This window comes from Dermacentor silvarum, chromosome 3 (assembly GCF_013339745.2).
Source record: "Dermacentor silvarum isolate Dsil-2018 chromosome 3, BIME_Dsil_1.4, whole genome shotgun sequence".
NCBI classification, from domain to species: domain Eukaryota; kingdom Metazoa; phylum Arthropoda; class Arachnida; order Ixodida; family Ixodidae; genus Dermacentor; species Dermacentor silvarum.
In genome coordinates, this window is record NC_051156.1 from 215,066,460 (window position 1) to 215,082,863 (window position 16,404).

The following is a 16,404-nucleotide window of genomic DNA, read 5'->3' on the forward strand; positions in this document are numbered from 1 at the left end:
AAATTTCATGGAAATTCATTCAGAATGAATGCCCTCGGGAAAGGGCTCGACGTCGATGTGCCGATTCTAGCGTGAGGGCTTCCGAAACCAAGGCGAAACGTCAGCGAAGAGCCGCCGACCCCAAGTTGCGGGAGCGCGATGCTGAGGCCGAACGTCAGCGTCGTCTAGTCCTCCAGGAACCCGACAACGGTGGTGCACACCTCGACAGCGGTAGCGCCCACTTCCCCGGTGCGACGGCCAGGTTTCAACGCGAGTTTCTCAACCGAAACTTCGGAGCCGGCTTCAGTGCGTATGACCGGTTCTGGTTGGAGCACAACGTGGTACTGGTCAATGCTATTCGTTCGGAGGAACACCCAAGAAACACACAAGCTTCGCTTACCCCCATTTACTCGACAGAGGTAGGGCTACTATTTTTTTTTTTTTTTTGCATTTCGCCCGCATCAAAAGGCCGCCGGGGTTTGATCCTGCGACTTCGCGCTTCGCAGCGCAACACCATAGCTGCTAAGCCAGCACGGCGGGTGACTAAGCGAATTAATATGGACGATAAAGAGAATTAGTGGATGGTAAAGCGAATAAGTGGATGATTGAGGCGAGTTAAAGGCAATAGAATTAAGATTGATGACTAAGCGATCTAAGAGAATGTCTAAGCGAATTAAGCGGATGACCAAAGAGGATGAGGATGAGTATAAGCGAATTATGAGGAGGAATAAGCGAATTAAATGGATGAGTCAGCGAATTAAGAGGGATGACTAAGTGAATTAAGAGGATGAGTAAGCAAATAAAGAGGTATGACTAAGCGAATTAAGGGGGATGTGTACGTTATGTGCCCGTCTTTAATGCTCCGGCACATGGGCTTTCGCCTTCAAGTCGTCTTAGGGATAACATAAGAGACCCTGTTATTTTTTCTTTTGGGAACCTATGGCACACACTGACAGCATCCGAAAGGAAGCCACACACTTATCATTATCGCAATAACTTCTGACTTTTGAATTGAGCATGGAAGGGGCCGGCGCGAACGCCAAGCCCCACTACCAAAAATTACATGTCCCATCTGCCCCGGTTTGGGGTAGTGGCGTGATTCAGCCAACCGCAGTGCAATGGTAAGGCCTCGGCACGGGGCGCCGACCTAGATGATCGCCGGAAGCCCGACACCAGGTAAGTATGCCAAGATTAGCTTCGGAATAACAGGCCATTTTTGAGGGAGCGGTATATCGAACGAGTGATGCATAATACTTTGCGTAAAACTGAAAACACGGCAAAGCTGTAAAAACTTGCAAAACCACTTGTTACAACACAGGAGCCCTCTACCCATAAAACTATATACCTAGTTTGTACAATTTACAAATTGAAATGGTCCTATTAACGTACGTTTGGTCTTGAAAAGACTGGACAAACGCCAGCAACGACGGACTAGTCCGCACAGCGTGCACGACACTGCTTGGCACGTGAGGCGGGGATCGACCGGGGTTTGTTATCTTCCACTTTCTCTCCTATTTACCCAGATTCACATCTTTTCTCCAATGAATAGTATTTATTATCATTATTACCAAAATAATTAGCTCTGTTTGATTTCTGAACCAAAGTAGGTTCCGAGTGTCATTGTCTCTGAGTGTCATATGAACCGCGAAAGTTTGAGCCACTAGATCGGTCCAAGCGTTTCTTGCCTATTTGGAAGGTCCTACTCAATTGCCAGCAACACGCCTTCTTTGGTGGTGCAACCGGCGTTCATGTTCTCTGGTGGTTTAAGTAGCAATGCCGCGTACACAGCGCCCCTTAACTCTAACATGTGTAACATTCTGTGGAGATGTGTTGTGTGTATAATGCACAGCGGCTAATTTTGTATCCTCCTATAGTGGTATTGTGTCGTCACCGTGTCTCGCAGTGTTCGCATCGTCATTTGTTAGATTGAATTTTTCTAAGCAGAGCACTGCGTTGAACTCTTCGTCATCGATGCATCCATCACTCCCGACAACGACATGTAGGGTTTTCGCACATACCGTTGAAGCATAAAGTATAGCCAAGAGTGGGTCACGTATGTATGATGCGTCGTTTTACGAGATATTTATTAAACTTCTTTTTCCGTAGGCACTTGCTTTGGATCCCGGCACACACTGGACTGAGCACCCCCAACGAAGCGGCTCACCGCGTTGCTCGAGGCCTCACTCACCGAGCATCATCGGAGGAAGAGCCCCCGCGGGGTACTGCAAACGTCTGGGCGTGGGAGGATCGTTTGACCAGGTTCCACGACATCACGACACACTACCAGTTACAGAGACGCGTATACCCATTCCCTCACGCTAGGTTAGACAGGGCGTAAGCAGTACACTACAGGCAATTGCAAACTGATTCTTACATAAACCCAAGACTCATGCACGCCATGTATCCAGACATGTACACAACAAACAGATGCACATACTGTCACTTAATCACATGTTATGGGAATGTCAGGACATAACAAACAATTCGGGCAGTGCCGACACCTCCGTCTCTTCCACCGCCAGCCTCCGCTCGCGTTGGAAGACCGCACTGCTCAGCTCGAACCTGACAGTACAGCTCTGGGCCGTCCAGCGAGCCGAGGAAGCCGCTTCGAGACAAGGTCTCGGAACCGCGTCCGCAGCGGGTGCCCAGACCCACTAAAAATACGCCGGACTCAAATCTTATCGATTTGATAATAAAGTTTACGTTCTTCTTCTTCTTTTTCCGTAGTGGTGATAGATGCCCCCTCCCGTTTTGTTGCAGTCTATTCGCAACAAGATGAGACATGTGTCTGTCACCGTAAACATCCGGAGAGCACTCAGCACATCCTTATGATATGCGAAGGCATTCACTCAGTGAGACCCGTCTGTCGCGTACACCTTCCAGAAGCGCTTGGATTGAAAGTGGTTGGAAGCATCAACCGGCCAGCAGCCGAGATTAAGCAAGAGAAGTTTAGAGTATTGGTAGAAAAAAACCAGGGAAGAGATTTACACGACCGGATTAGTTACAAGCATAGGTATCGGTACAAGGCAGTGCACAATGGCAACCCGTACCTCTTTCTGATTAATCTCCATGCCTGCCTTCTTCTTTCTTTCTTCTTTTTTTGTCTCTCTACACCTTTTTTTTTTTCATATCTGCCAACGTACGTACGCCAGTGTTCCTGGCGTCAGACCTGAATTATAGCAGAGTTCTTTGATACTAAGTATCAAATGACTCTGATCATAGCAATCTGCTACACAAGTACAAACTATGCGGCTATTTACAGCAAATATGGCTTTCAGCTTCAAAGTGAAATTGTCTACTGGAGCTTAGTTTCAAGGATACCCATTACAGAGGGCCAAGACTTGCTCGGCCTCGTTACCACGTCGTAAAGCATGGCTGGAGTTAACGCCTCCAGTGACCTTAAAGGGGCTCCGAAACAATTTTCTGAGTAATCATAGAATAGCCTCTCAATTGAAGTACGCCATCCCAGGATTCACTTGCCGCAAACATTTTTTCGAATCCTTCAACTATAAGTTATCGTACCGATACCCGGATTTCTCTCTCTTTTCTTCGCCGTTAGCGCACTAGAACCTACACAACGGAGAAGTCAAAACAGCATAACTCCGGCCAAAAGTTGATGTCGCAGTGACGAAGGGGATGACTACGTCACGCAGCACGTGGCTGCCATCTCGGAGCTGGCTCCTGCGTGAAGGTGACACATTATTCTTCATTTTAATGAGATGTAGTTTCTGAACTGTAATAAGTCTAAGCCTTGAGGTGTTTACCCTAATGAAGAATATAGTCAAAGGGTAGCCAGCTGTTGTTATAGCGTCCCCTCGAGGTCTCAACTTAGCATGTATTCGCCGTGATCGCTTCAAGAGCTACACACGAAACATCTAGAAAGTGTCGGTAAGCTATTATGAGTAGTATAAATGACTAACAATTTAGTTTCAATGAACAATCTATGGAATTGAACACTATGATAAATAATTTTTGAAATTTTATTTCGGGACGGCGACGTATCATATTGTCGGTGTTTTAATTACGTAGTCAATTTTAGTGAAGCTGGGGCTTCTGAGTACATAATAGTTTAAGCATTTACCCCCGAAACCAGATTTATATAATTTTTCTACCAAAGTGCACCGTTATTATTTGCCAAACAAACATTATTATAGTGTCCCCCATGCTAACACTCTTTAACTTTCATTTCTACAAAAGGATGGTCGCCAATGAATTTCAGATTATACAGTTTCTTCACCCGAGCAAAGAGATGGGGTCCCACTTGTGATTTTGCTCATACTTAAGTCCAGATATACGTACTGTAACCTGGCAGTACGCATGGTAACTGATACCGCGATTTTGCGGGTGTTGCATTGTCATTTCACTGGGAAAAAATTATGCTTTTGCAGAAGAGTTCAAGGACAATATATGTCTATTTGGCGCGTCTTTGATGGCGCCTTCAGCATGCTCAGAAAGGCGGAGAACTGCGGGACTAGTACAGAACAGCACCTTCCGTTCCGAACAGGTCACCTTCCGTGGAGGCTCTCCAAGGAAGAAGTATGCAAGCCGGAAGCTCTACAAGCGAAAGTGACTCCAATTGATGTCACAGTCAGACTTATTGCCTCAAGGAAAACGTGGCAGAATCCGACAGCAGCAAAATCTCCATCCCCAAGTGAAGCGTAGGTGGTATGTTTAGGCAGCTGGTCATCACGCCGCGTTCAAAAGGAAAGAACGTAGGCGTGACGCATGTCCACACTCTAGGGATGTGTTTGTTATACGAAATGAGACAGCACGTCTCTGCTCCATTCACGTCTATGACAGCCCAGCAGTCGACTAAGAGGATAGGCTTTGTCGTGTTGCTATAAGAAACGACCACGCGACATCGACGTTTCCCCTTCGCAGACGGGCTCCCACGCTCCTGACGTAGTTACTGGTTCTTTTGTCGGTGGGGGAACAATGGGAAATAAATAGCCAAGTCACTGCCGGTGTTCCTGATTTACTTCTGCTCAGATAAGGTTATACAATCGCGTGGGCTGCGCCTATATATATTTCGCCTTAGTTTGCTACATTAATTGACATGGACTATAGAGAATGGTGGATAGTGACGGCCAAGTTAAAGGAAGAATACTCAAGGAGGGTCCCCATGACTTAAGTGAAAGAATAGTTCTAGAAGTACGGCCAGCAGACAAGAAACAGAGACAAGACAGCACGAAGTGGACAAGGACGATGCTGGAATTGTGGACGAAGACGAGCATTGTTCGCCTCAGTGTTGTGATTCCTTTTATACAGTTCTAGTCTTCTTGCCCTATTCTTTTAATCCTGAACTGTATAGCAGCGATTCAAATTTTTTTATTATAAGAATAATTACACTTTCCATTAGCTTCCATTTGGTCGTTCTTTCTTTGTGGGTACATTAGGAATTACCCACTTCACAATACTGCAGTTCAGTAGGGATAACGTGAGCTGCAAATACTGCTGCAAAAGCCGGAGCTTGTAGCTACGTCGTCTCGATGCACTTGCAAACACATCCTTTGCTGTGTTTTTCATTTTCATTCCGATGCCATCAACGACTGCTCAATCATCTCGTGCGCTTCCTTTAAGACGTCATTTCACTCTGCATCGACCCTTGATTTTCTTTTCACTAGCCGACTCTTGCATATACGTTTTTATTTTTCTTTGAAATAAGAACGCACAGGAGAGTCTGCCATGGTGCATTATCTTTCTTTCTGTCCTCTTTTTATTTTCTTGGTGCAAGAATTACTAGTGCGTTTTCTATAATCCGCGAGCCACCGACATCTATAATACTTTTAATCTAAGAAAAGTGAAATGAATAAAATCGCTGTCACGGAGCTGGCTTTTGAACTAAAGCAGTAAACTAATAAATTCCCCGAAGAATCGCTCTAGCAGTTTCACTAAGGGGGAAACACATCTTGTCCGTTTTGAACAGCATGTGTTTTTTTTAATCATTGCTGTATTATATCTCGAAAACACTGCCATTTCATAATGTTCATCGTAAAAATGTAAAATTTACCGTACAAAGCTTACCAATATCTATATTTTATTCAACTGTTCAGTGAGCTAAGACATGCGGGGCATTGCCCTCTGGCGCTCTTCTGTGTGAAACAAAGCCTCGTATGAGCCGCTCTTCGGAGGAATTAAGAAGTAATCCTACACTCTTTCCTACGAGCTCTTCGTTGCGCCAACATCTTCTCAAATTTATTATATGTGAACTTATATATCGAGTGGTATGAAACCATTTTGTGCTATACTCTTATTTAATTGGTTTGTACACGCTCTTTGTTGGCCTCTGAAATTGTCTTCATACAAAATGCACCAGTGCAGGTCGATGGCTTCACGGTTGTCATGGTAACTTCGGATAGCTTTGGTGTGGCCGCCGCCGGCTGCTGCGCATGACTTCCACACGGCTGTCTGTCATAGTCAAACTTGATGAACTTGTCCGCATAAGTGTGACGGGGAGCTCTAAGTCGTCGTATATGGCCATCCAGCACGTCATGGTCACATAATACTAAGATATTCCTTTCAGTTCAGCGTCCTCCTGGCGGAGCCTAAGTTACTATCAAGTAGAGCCTTGGGGTTGTAGTATTGCATCCGTGATGAAATAAATGACTTGCACAATCAGGACGAAATGACAAATCTAATAGAGCCTTACAAATGATAACGGCACGTCGCTTTTTTTTAATATAAACTGCATTGAAGGACATGTCGGTGCGTGCTGAAACGGCACCGGCTACTCCACTTTTTTATTGTTGTAAAAAAAGGAGAGAAAATTTGATGTGTTGTCGAACGCGGCGGTGGTTGTCTGGCTGTGTGTTTCAAGTGTCACTTTAGCATGCCCATGAAATACAGGCCTAATTCAGCCACCGTCGTTCACACGGCGAGAAAAAAAAGTCCACCTTCGCCGTATACTCTGAATCGGATGGATGATTGACCGTTTACGAATGGTGTTCCCACTCTGGGCACGGACGCCAGTAGCGATGGCTTGGGGTTTAGAAGAGCTTCGATTGGTATGGCATGACTGTATGGTGTATGGTTGCGCTGGTAAAGTGGCACACACACTGATACGCAAGCATGACGCTAGTTCCGTGTTAGTTTCACGTTTTCGTTTCGTGCTTGTCTTCGTCAGTGTCCGTATGTGTGCCTCCTTATAGCAGGTCAGCCATACACTATACAGTCATGCCTGGGGCTTCTGTCGTCTGCCAAACTCCGTAGCCCCCAATGACTGCGTAGCGAAGGCTCATGTGCTTACATGTCGCCCGTGTTTTTCCTGTCTAATATTGCCATTTTATTTACTATGCATCCACTCACTTTTCCCCGCCCCCTGTGCGGTATATATCCAACTGGCGTGTACTTCGCGTTAACGTCCACGCTTATTTTTATTTTTTTTTCCTCCGTCTACTGGCTGTATTCGCCTCATGATTTACACGCCGCTGCTGGTGCACTCTATTGTTTGTCGTTGCTTTATTTTAGTCTTTGTTGCCTGTCATTTTTTGTGTGTCCTTTTCACATTCCTTGTAACTTATCTTCAACGTCTATTTCTTATCCCTGCCTTCCTAAAGGATGGGCAGGCGTTCAGCCCTTCTCTGTGGCATATGCCAGCTTGCTCACTTCCTATATTTCCTTTCGTCCATCATATATGTTTGTTTCCATATCGAATAATAATAATAATAATAATAATAATAATAATAATAATAATAATAATAATAATAATAATAATAATAATAATAATAATAATAATAATAATAATAATAATAATAATAATAATAATAATAATAATAATAAAAGCGATACTAGCGATCAAAGCACATACAATTCGAGCAGCTCCCAAGAGTGACCTGCGGTTCTGTCTTCGCCGATGCCCCGCGAAACTCGACTTATTTGAGCAAACGTTTTTAACAACGAGTTTCGTAAAGCAATTATGGAAGCGCATTACATCTTTTTGTCTTTGCCTTTGAGCCGGTTAGGCTGTCAAATTGATTAAAGTACTTGGACTCCTTAAAACATTTACACTTACACCGTGGTTCATAGTTCCACAGAAAAAAGCAAATGCAAACAACTCAGGGCGCGTATTCACAAACCAATTTTTACGAAGGAAAATATTTACAAATTCGACCCTAGATGCGCCGTCATTTTTTTTTTTGAGAACAAAGTGAACCTCCAAATAATCTAATGCATTTATTCCTTTACATATGCATTAACTCAACATGCGCAACAGGTGATTTCGACATTCCTTCTGAAACGTGCAAACTACCGTTTTTATAATAAGTCTTTACGTCACTATAATAAAGCCCAGCACCGAAGGGGAATATAAGCTCTATTTCGTCATCAGGGAGATTCCACTTGAATATGTATGCATCAAACATTTAACGCACGTTCATCGCCTATACAAACCTTACAGGAACTTAATGCTCTCTTAATGCAGGTAAATCCATAAGACCCAACGTTTGCTTTCTTTTTTTTTATCGCATAGAAGCCCTGCGAAGAGAATGCGTCAGCACATCATTGGGCGCATTGTCGTTTCCAGACGAATTTCACGCGCAAGAGAACGACACAATGCATCAGCATAATCCAACCGCTGACGCAGAAAAGGACCCAATTTCTGTAATACGATCTATAGGAGATGTCAGACGGTGTTTGGCATGTTGCGTCAAGAGTGCACCGCATCAAGGACGAGCAAAAAGGCTTACGTCGGGAGTGCACAAACGAAATAACTATAGGTGCGGTGCTGTCTTATTGGGCTGCCGTGGTCGATGCCCTCACAGAAGCAGAGTCTATCACGTTACTGTCAGCACTAACAAGATGTCGTTCGTGTTTGCAGCGTAAACGTACTTAACCACAATATTCACATGCCCCAGCATTGCGAATATATTTTTGTTTCTCCTGTGCATTATCGGAGGCATCGCAGCCAAGAGTTGATATTGAATATTCAATTGCGAAATCATGTCGACCTCGAGCGCCTTCTTTTTTTTTTCTTTGTATGTGTGTGGGTGTGAGCACTTATTTATCTCTGTTTCTTTCTAGCCGTCTGGAACCCTTCAGTTAATTAGTATATGTGCCGCCAAGGGTTATGAGATTTCTCGCTTCATAAAAGCACAGTTCTTGTCTGTCCTTCTTTGTATTAGAAGTGACTGCCGATAAATACTCCGCGGATGACGCTGAAAGCAACGCGCTGTGGAGTGGAAAAGGTCAAGTACCAGCAGCACTTGAGACGGGGGCAAGAACAAGGACGCAGAAGTTAAGCAGTATACGTAAGGCAGTATGGTGTACACGCCATGCTTATGGTTAAGAAATGACGTTCCGAATTGCCTGTCATTGTCGTGAGTATCGCTGGCTAACGTTAATACGGCAGGGATTAGTACGTATACACAAATGCCCAGCAAGAAGGGCGGAAGTACAGCCACCGACGTAGCGTTAGTGGTGCATGCATGGCAGACGTCGTGCTGGGGTTGGGGTCTAAGCTACCCCCCTGCTCCAACGTGCTCGTCACACGTATGGAGATAAAGGAAAGTCTCATTTCGTCATCGTCTTATTCCACAGCTGACTCCGATGCCACTCATTATGCCATAGTTCCCATGCTGCCCCTCCCTCTGCGAAGGCGCTGACGGCACTGGCCACGGCCAGTCGGTGTGGTGATTTAGGTTTAACGTTCTTTGCCTCAGTATATCACGAAATGAAAACGCGTATACAGCTGCACTCAAATTTCGCATTAGGGAGGATCGTAATCATCGGACATTTTTTTTTAAATTAAGGAAATAGGACAGGTTGCCGCCTTTAGATGGCACAGGATACTCCTCGTCACTGGGCAAATAGAAATACTGTGAGACATTTAAGACAAAATGCGGCACAAATGTATCACAAAAAAAAAAGAGTCAGTCATCATTAACACCAAAGTTCTGCACATGAATCCACGAAAGCACGGAAGTTAAAACTGTTCCGTTTAGGAACAGTTTGTCTTTCTCTTTTTGTGGTGTTCATATATGCTTACATGATAAGCAATAATAATCGCAGGATTCATGGCAGAGTTCTTTCATATAGCGTGGTGACCAGCGAGCTTGCTGATGAAGCAGCATGGCTTCTGCTTGCGGAATCCACAGCCGCTCGGTTGCTCTTCGTGTGTTTCAAACCGCGCACTGTCTCCTTGATGTAGAAAACCACAGTGATTAGCACCATTGCCGGGTGCCATCGATCGCGCTTAGCGACGCGCTTCATATGTGCCCAGCCATTCGTTGACGGCGTCAGTGCCGAAGAATGTCCCAGAGATGCCTGGCAGAGAAAAGATAATCGACGATGCTGGCGTGTCAGTTGAGCCAGTGGCCTCGTCTGTCGACGCGGAAGCATGGCCCAGAACAAGTCTGTTGCGTATAGTTACGTCTAGCGCCGAAACTCCCTCAAAATATACATGTAGAGAGATAAACAAACATGTATTCGTACACTATTTAGAAAGTATTGCAGAACTGCCAAGGTAGCTACGTCATGCGTCGTCGTCTTCGCCACATTGAGGACCATCGTCGTAATCGCTCTGCTTACGGCGCCGTGGGAATATGAAGCTTACTGCAAATTTAATATCGGTTCGTAAATAATTATGCACTTCAGCTAAGAAATAGTTTCTTTCCTATTTGCTTTCTAGGCTTCGCTCTCTGCTTACTACGCATAATTGTTACGAATGGTCGAACTCCTCTCTTCCGCTGATTGCTCTTTTGAAGGCTCCGTAATGCTTATGCCCACCACTTTCATCAAGGAACAACTCTACTACGTCATTTATCTGGGAATTAAACAAGAGTCTTCAAAAGAAATTTAAATTGTTGAAACCTCCGATAATGAGAAAGCGCTGAAGATATACTATCCAAGAAGAACTTCACGCACATTCAAAACTTCCGGGGAACTGATGGTACTTCGCCAACCATTTGGGGCCATAGCGGGCTCCACGAGGCCGCCCCAACACCAACCACGCTACTAAGGGGAGGCAGGGGGGGGGGGGGGGGGATTCGGCAGTTCGTCGCGACCCACATTCTGCAAATTAACCTATTCTGAACAGCCCTGCACTAGGGACAGCTCTGAATACGTCTCGCGCATTATCCAGCTCGACATTCGAGGTCAGACGCAGGCGTTTGCTCGAGCATGAAAATGCTCCATTTCCCTATTAGCTTCGAACCAAGGGCCCACCCGGTACGAGGCTGCGCGCTCCCCCTTAATTCGTCAGTCTCCGCTGGCGCGGCGGTTTTTACGTGAAACCGCCAACCCTATTATGTTGCGAGAACATCTGCGCGGCCTGCCTTTTCCTGACTACCGAAAACAATGTGTCCGCGTCAGCCGATGCAGACGTGGTCCGGTGTAGTCGGTGAAACACATGAGCTCGCGTGTTTTGCAAGCGAGAGCCACACAGGCAGCGCGTCGCGTTAGGTTCGAGTTTGCGACTTAGATTTCGGCTTCATGCGTAAGTCAGCTGGTCTAGATTAATTCACGCTGGAGCGCGTGTAATTACATATACAGACTAAAAGACCGTTCTATGGTTTCGCCACATAGAACAGCAAAGATTGCGGTAAGTGTTTAAAACTTCTAGTGTGGAGCAGAATTTGCATTTTCTTGAGGGAGAGATTCAACTTTTATTGGTGCCAGCAGTCACGGGGTCGGACGCAGCCTCCCTCCGCCTAGCAGACGGCCGAGATCCCTTGGGTCTCAGCGGCTGCCTCGGCTAGCTTGACAGCCCAGACCTGGGGTGGCTTGCACGAACATTTAATAACGAAATAATAACGAATTTAAGAACGCGTTCTAGTGTGTACAAAGAGTTGTCGAGGGTACATTTAACAACGCGTTCTTAAATTTGTTATTATTTTCGTTTCTAAATGTTCGTCCAAGCCGTCCCAGGTCGCTCTGGTCTGAGCTGAGCAGCAGGGTCTATCACAGCGGCTGGTTTTATATTTTCTTGAGATTATGACGCGTGCGGGGCCTTTGCATATCACTCTAGGTGGTCGTTACATCCGAAAAGTCTCTTCAGGTACGTACTATTCATCTTACTTCTGCACCTTATGACTATTCTACTACGAAAGAAAATTGAAGAACATGGCCTTTACTTTTACTGATAAACCAATTTTAAGTATTGCGATAAGCCATATCTGACAACGTTTGCGTAGGCCTAGTCTGCAAAAAGAAAAGCCTCTCTGGAAGTCGTGGTGTTTAGTAATGTTCTATGGAAGATGAATTTCAGCTCTAAAGTAAATTCACGATACAGTAGGTGGAATCCCCTAAGCGCTCAAAATCTTACAGCATTTAATTTGTTCGTCTTATAATGACGGTTCACAGAACATGTCGTATAGGCGCGAACAAACGCAACCTGGACGACGCGAAAGTGCGTGTTGAGCCGAATACAGTCTGCAGCTCGGGCCTCGTGCGTTGCGTTGGCGATGCGGCTTCAGAGCTTGCATCTCTTTTGCTGAGCATGCATCTTCTCCGCTGAACGTGTATGTCGTCCGCTACTGTATCAGCGCATTATTTGACTCTATGTTCATTTGAGCTTGTTGGCACTCCTTCATGACGGAAAAAACAGTGCCAAAAACGGAACACGAAAAATAGGATAGAACTAGGCTCTTCTCTTCTCTCAATATTCTTTTTTTTTCCCTATGTGTTCTTGCTTGAACACGTACTTGCGTGATACTGATGCACGCATGCATCGTAACGTGCATGTCTTCACTGACGTTGCTACAAAAGACGTTTCCCTGTCGCCACGTACCTGAAGTAATTTTCGCTTCTGGAAGTATCGAATTTTCGCCTAATCTCGCATCAAAATTTCCCGTGACCTATGCAATCATTTACAAAACACCATTTACGCAATCGAGTACTTGACAGTCTCCCAGCACGCCCTTTTATTTTATTTTTCTTGACACGCCGTCAGTACAGCCTGCGGCCATCGGGCATCGGACTCACTTAATGCATGATGTATTTCGGCTCAGCCTATGTTCTAGTTTCTTTCCATGTTTGGTTCTCTCACGGCAACCTTCCAGTGCCTGTGCCACTTTTTGAGAACATCATTAACGGTCAAACACGAAACAAACTATCAAATAATTACCTTTTAACAGTTTGCATCACGCTTTTCAGCAACAAGCACCGCAGCAATGGTAGTACACTGGCACTTGTTTCTCAAGAAATTTCACTATTTCTCGAGTGTCCCATACGATGTGCATTTTGTATGAGCCATAAAGGTCATCGCTCAGAAAAGATTTAAATGGCTAAAGCCTAGCTACTCTCTCTCACTGAAATTTTATTTTGAACTGTGTATGTCAAGTTGCAGAACTACGAAGTTCGAACACCCTTTCAAATGTGATGTACTTTGCAGTGGGTTAAAAATTGCCCCTGCACCGTTGTTCAATATTTCAGCTTTCTCTAAGATCAACGAACTTTCACTTCAGTGTAAAGTTTTGTTTGAGAAAAAGCTCAACTATGCATGTCATGCCTGAGTTTGTCCACCGGGATTATATTTCCTGAGTGTGAATAACCGGTCAAAAGACACGGTGATTAGGAGCGCGCTAAAAGCTTTCCCATGCACTGTGAAAATGACGCACGGGTAACTGAATAGAGGATGTTATAAGTACATTTTCTACTCTATAACGTTTTCTTTTTCTTTTTTGGCTTTTTTGTCTGCGAATTGATTTCTTTCCCGTTCCCTTGCTTTTATTCTCGAAATTTCATTGTACCTCTGAAGAATTGTCTCCTCTCGGGCCATCGCCTTCACTGAAGAGATATGGAGTTATGCCAGAAAATCGTTGACATTGTGTCTTTTGTTCTACAATAAGTCGTTTGCAATATCCACTAATGTACATGAAGTCAGAGTAAATCTTGCTGCCAAGATCTCTTGTGCAGCTTGGGAGCATGCGTTTTTCTATCTATAAGACACAGAGGACCGGCAACCTAAAGATATGAAAAGAGGGCGCACGAACGCTGTACCTCGTGTTAGTTGGTGCAAAGGCGAGCATCGAATATTTAGCTACAGCAATTCATCGTGATGTTTTCTTGTATATTGCTTTTTCTTATATAGAAGAGCTGGCACTCGTGATGCAGTCAGATGTTTAGAACATATACTGCTCACCGAGAGCTGTTTCTTCCTTTCACGTCATGATTTTATGCCGCTTGCTTAACACTGCTCTTGAATTGCCTTACTATATTGCTTCCATATCACTGTTCTGTCAGGTACCTAATAATGAACATAGTTCAAAATTACCATGATACAGTATATTCAACAAATGAAAGTTGCAAAAGAATATTTCCTCCCTAAACAACGTCAACGGAGCACTAGCTCAGGAAGGACAGTACTTCGGAGTTCGCAGTAATAATGTTACTCGAGAAATATTTCTAAGGATTCTGACAGAATCAAACTGCTTACGGTATCTGGTACGTGATTATAGTGCGCCTTAACAGCTGCTGCCTAATGACGTAGCCATTTTGTGCCTGCATTTTCAGTATAACCTTTGCTTTCACAAGATTTCCCCGCATCTTAACTGCAACTTGTTGCACGTATTGCAATCAAAGCAGCAGTTCTCTCTCAACAACTCGCCCGAAGAGTACAAATTACGGCCAGCATATTTCTCGCTGGCCTTGCACAAAATGTTAGTAATCCGCGTAGCGTGGTGGAAAGGACTGGCTCATGGACGAGACCGGTATGAGCAAATATTAAGGTGACGCGAACGAAGAGGGTTACGTTGGTATAAACAGCGTGTATAATTTTGATTGGCCCCGTCACCAGCAAGCGGAAGTCACCCCATCGCGATGCAGAAAAAATTATTTAGCTGCAGGTTCGCACTTTCAGAATGTGGGGCATGACGTACTGCACCCAAAAGCGTGGACTGTGTTAGGGGCGGCCTCGTGGATCCGTTTAGATGAAGGGACGCTGCCATTATAAGGCTACAGAGAAAACGCTCAGGTGTAGCCGATCGAGATTCACTGGATGTCAATTCACGCTCGCTCATGCAAGCTAGGATCCCACGCCTTCCCAAGTCTATTGAGCTAGCTTTTAATGGGCTAGCTCGTGTCAACATTCAGACATAACGGGCTATAACGAATGTCTGCATTAACGGCAACTAGAGCACTGTAATTTTAATTACTGTAGTCGGTCACAACCTAAGAAGTACAAAGAAGCTCCACCCATGAAAACACAGTGCCACTTCTCTTCAACTGTTAAAGAGAGCCGAGCCAGCAGTAGTCAGCTCACAGCTTAATGTGCTCTGATAGTTGGAATAGGCTCTGGAATAGGCTCGCAAGACAGGGGTGTCGCAGGGAGAGGCCTAATAAATATAGTAAATGTAAATGCTTGTTAGCTGGAAACACTGATATCAGGATCCCCCGTGCAATTTCCCTAGACGTTCAGGTTTCAACCTGAAACAGTGACACAAAGACCAATCTGTGCGAAGAAAACAGGGGTTTCAAACACGCGAAATCACTCGACGTGCGAACGTGCAAATTGTGATTGAGTTTGATAGCCTAGATATGACCTTTTCATTTCAGGTTATCACAGATTATAATTTGCTATCTTCACTCTACAGGCCTATATAATGATGCTTAGTTCTCTCCATCTTCTCTATAATCCTGTCCTTCCATTGTTTGTTTTCTAGTTCACTTGCTTGCCTATACGATCTCTCTCTCTCTCTCTCTCTCTCTCTATATATATATATATATATATATATATATATATATATATAGAAAAATGAGAAGCACAAATTCGCGGTTATCTTAGGTTTATTTAGTGCTTCTCATTTTTCTAAATACGCTTGGCCCATTGAAATATCGTTACTATATATATATATATATATATATATATATATATATATATATATATATATATATATATATATATATATATATATATATATATATATAGCACTTTTGGCTAACCACTTTCGGAGTTAATTACCCATATTTTGGCACGGGGAGCTCCGCAGTTAACTTACTATAGAGGCTGAAAAAGCAGAGTTACGCTACTAAGAAAGTAACCTTTCAGAAGGAAAGGTTACTTTCCTTGTGCCGAAAGCTTTAGTACTGACTGACGTGGGGAAAAAGGGACGTCAACGCCAGTAGTAGACTTACTGCGGTTGTTATGTGGTTACTGCTTCGAAACACATGATTGCTCAGCACCACAAGCTTTATACGTTCGTCGCAGCAGGTATGCAAGGCGAAACCCTAAAGCAGATTACTTTGCTTCGATTTGCAGTCAAAACAAATACATTCCTACCGCTCGCTTACGTAAAAATGTGTCTGTACATCTCCAACTCGCAAAAAGAAAGAGAAAGAAACACAATGCCAAGCTATACAAATATTTACTTACTGAGATGAACCCAACCAGCCCGAAAAAACGATGCCAGACCAAACAGACTTTGTTCTCGTTATGTTTGACGACCTTATCCCTAACCCAATGTCGTTTGGCTCTCAGCTGTATAAACAGAC

At 44.3% G+C, this 16,404-nt stretch overlaps 1 non-coding gene across 1 annotated transcript; it reads right to left on the reverse strand.

The window, feature by feature from the left end:
- Positions 1 to 1,000: 1,000 nt before the first annotated feature.
- Positions 1,001 to 1,163, reverse strand: LOC119447001 (U1 spliceosomal RNA). Its single transcript, XR_005190899.1, has one exon. It is a non-coding gene; the product is annotated as a U1 spliceosomal RNA (small nuclear RNA).
- Between the last annotated feature and the right edge of the window lie 15,241 nt (positions 1,164 to 16,404).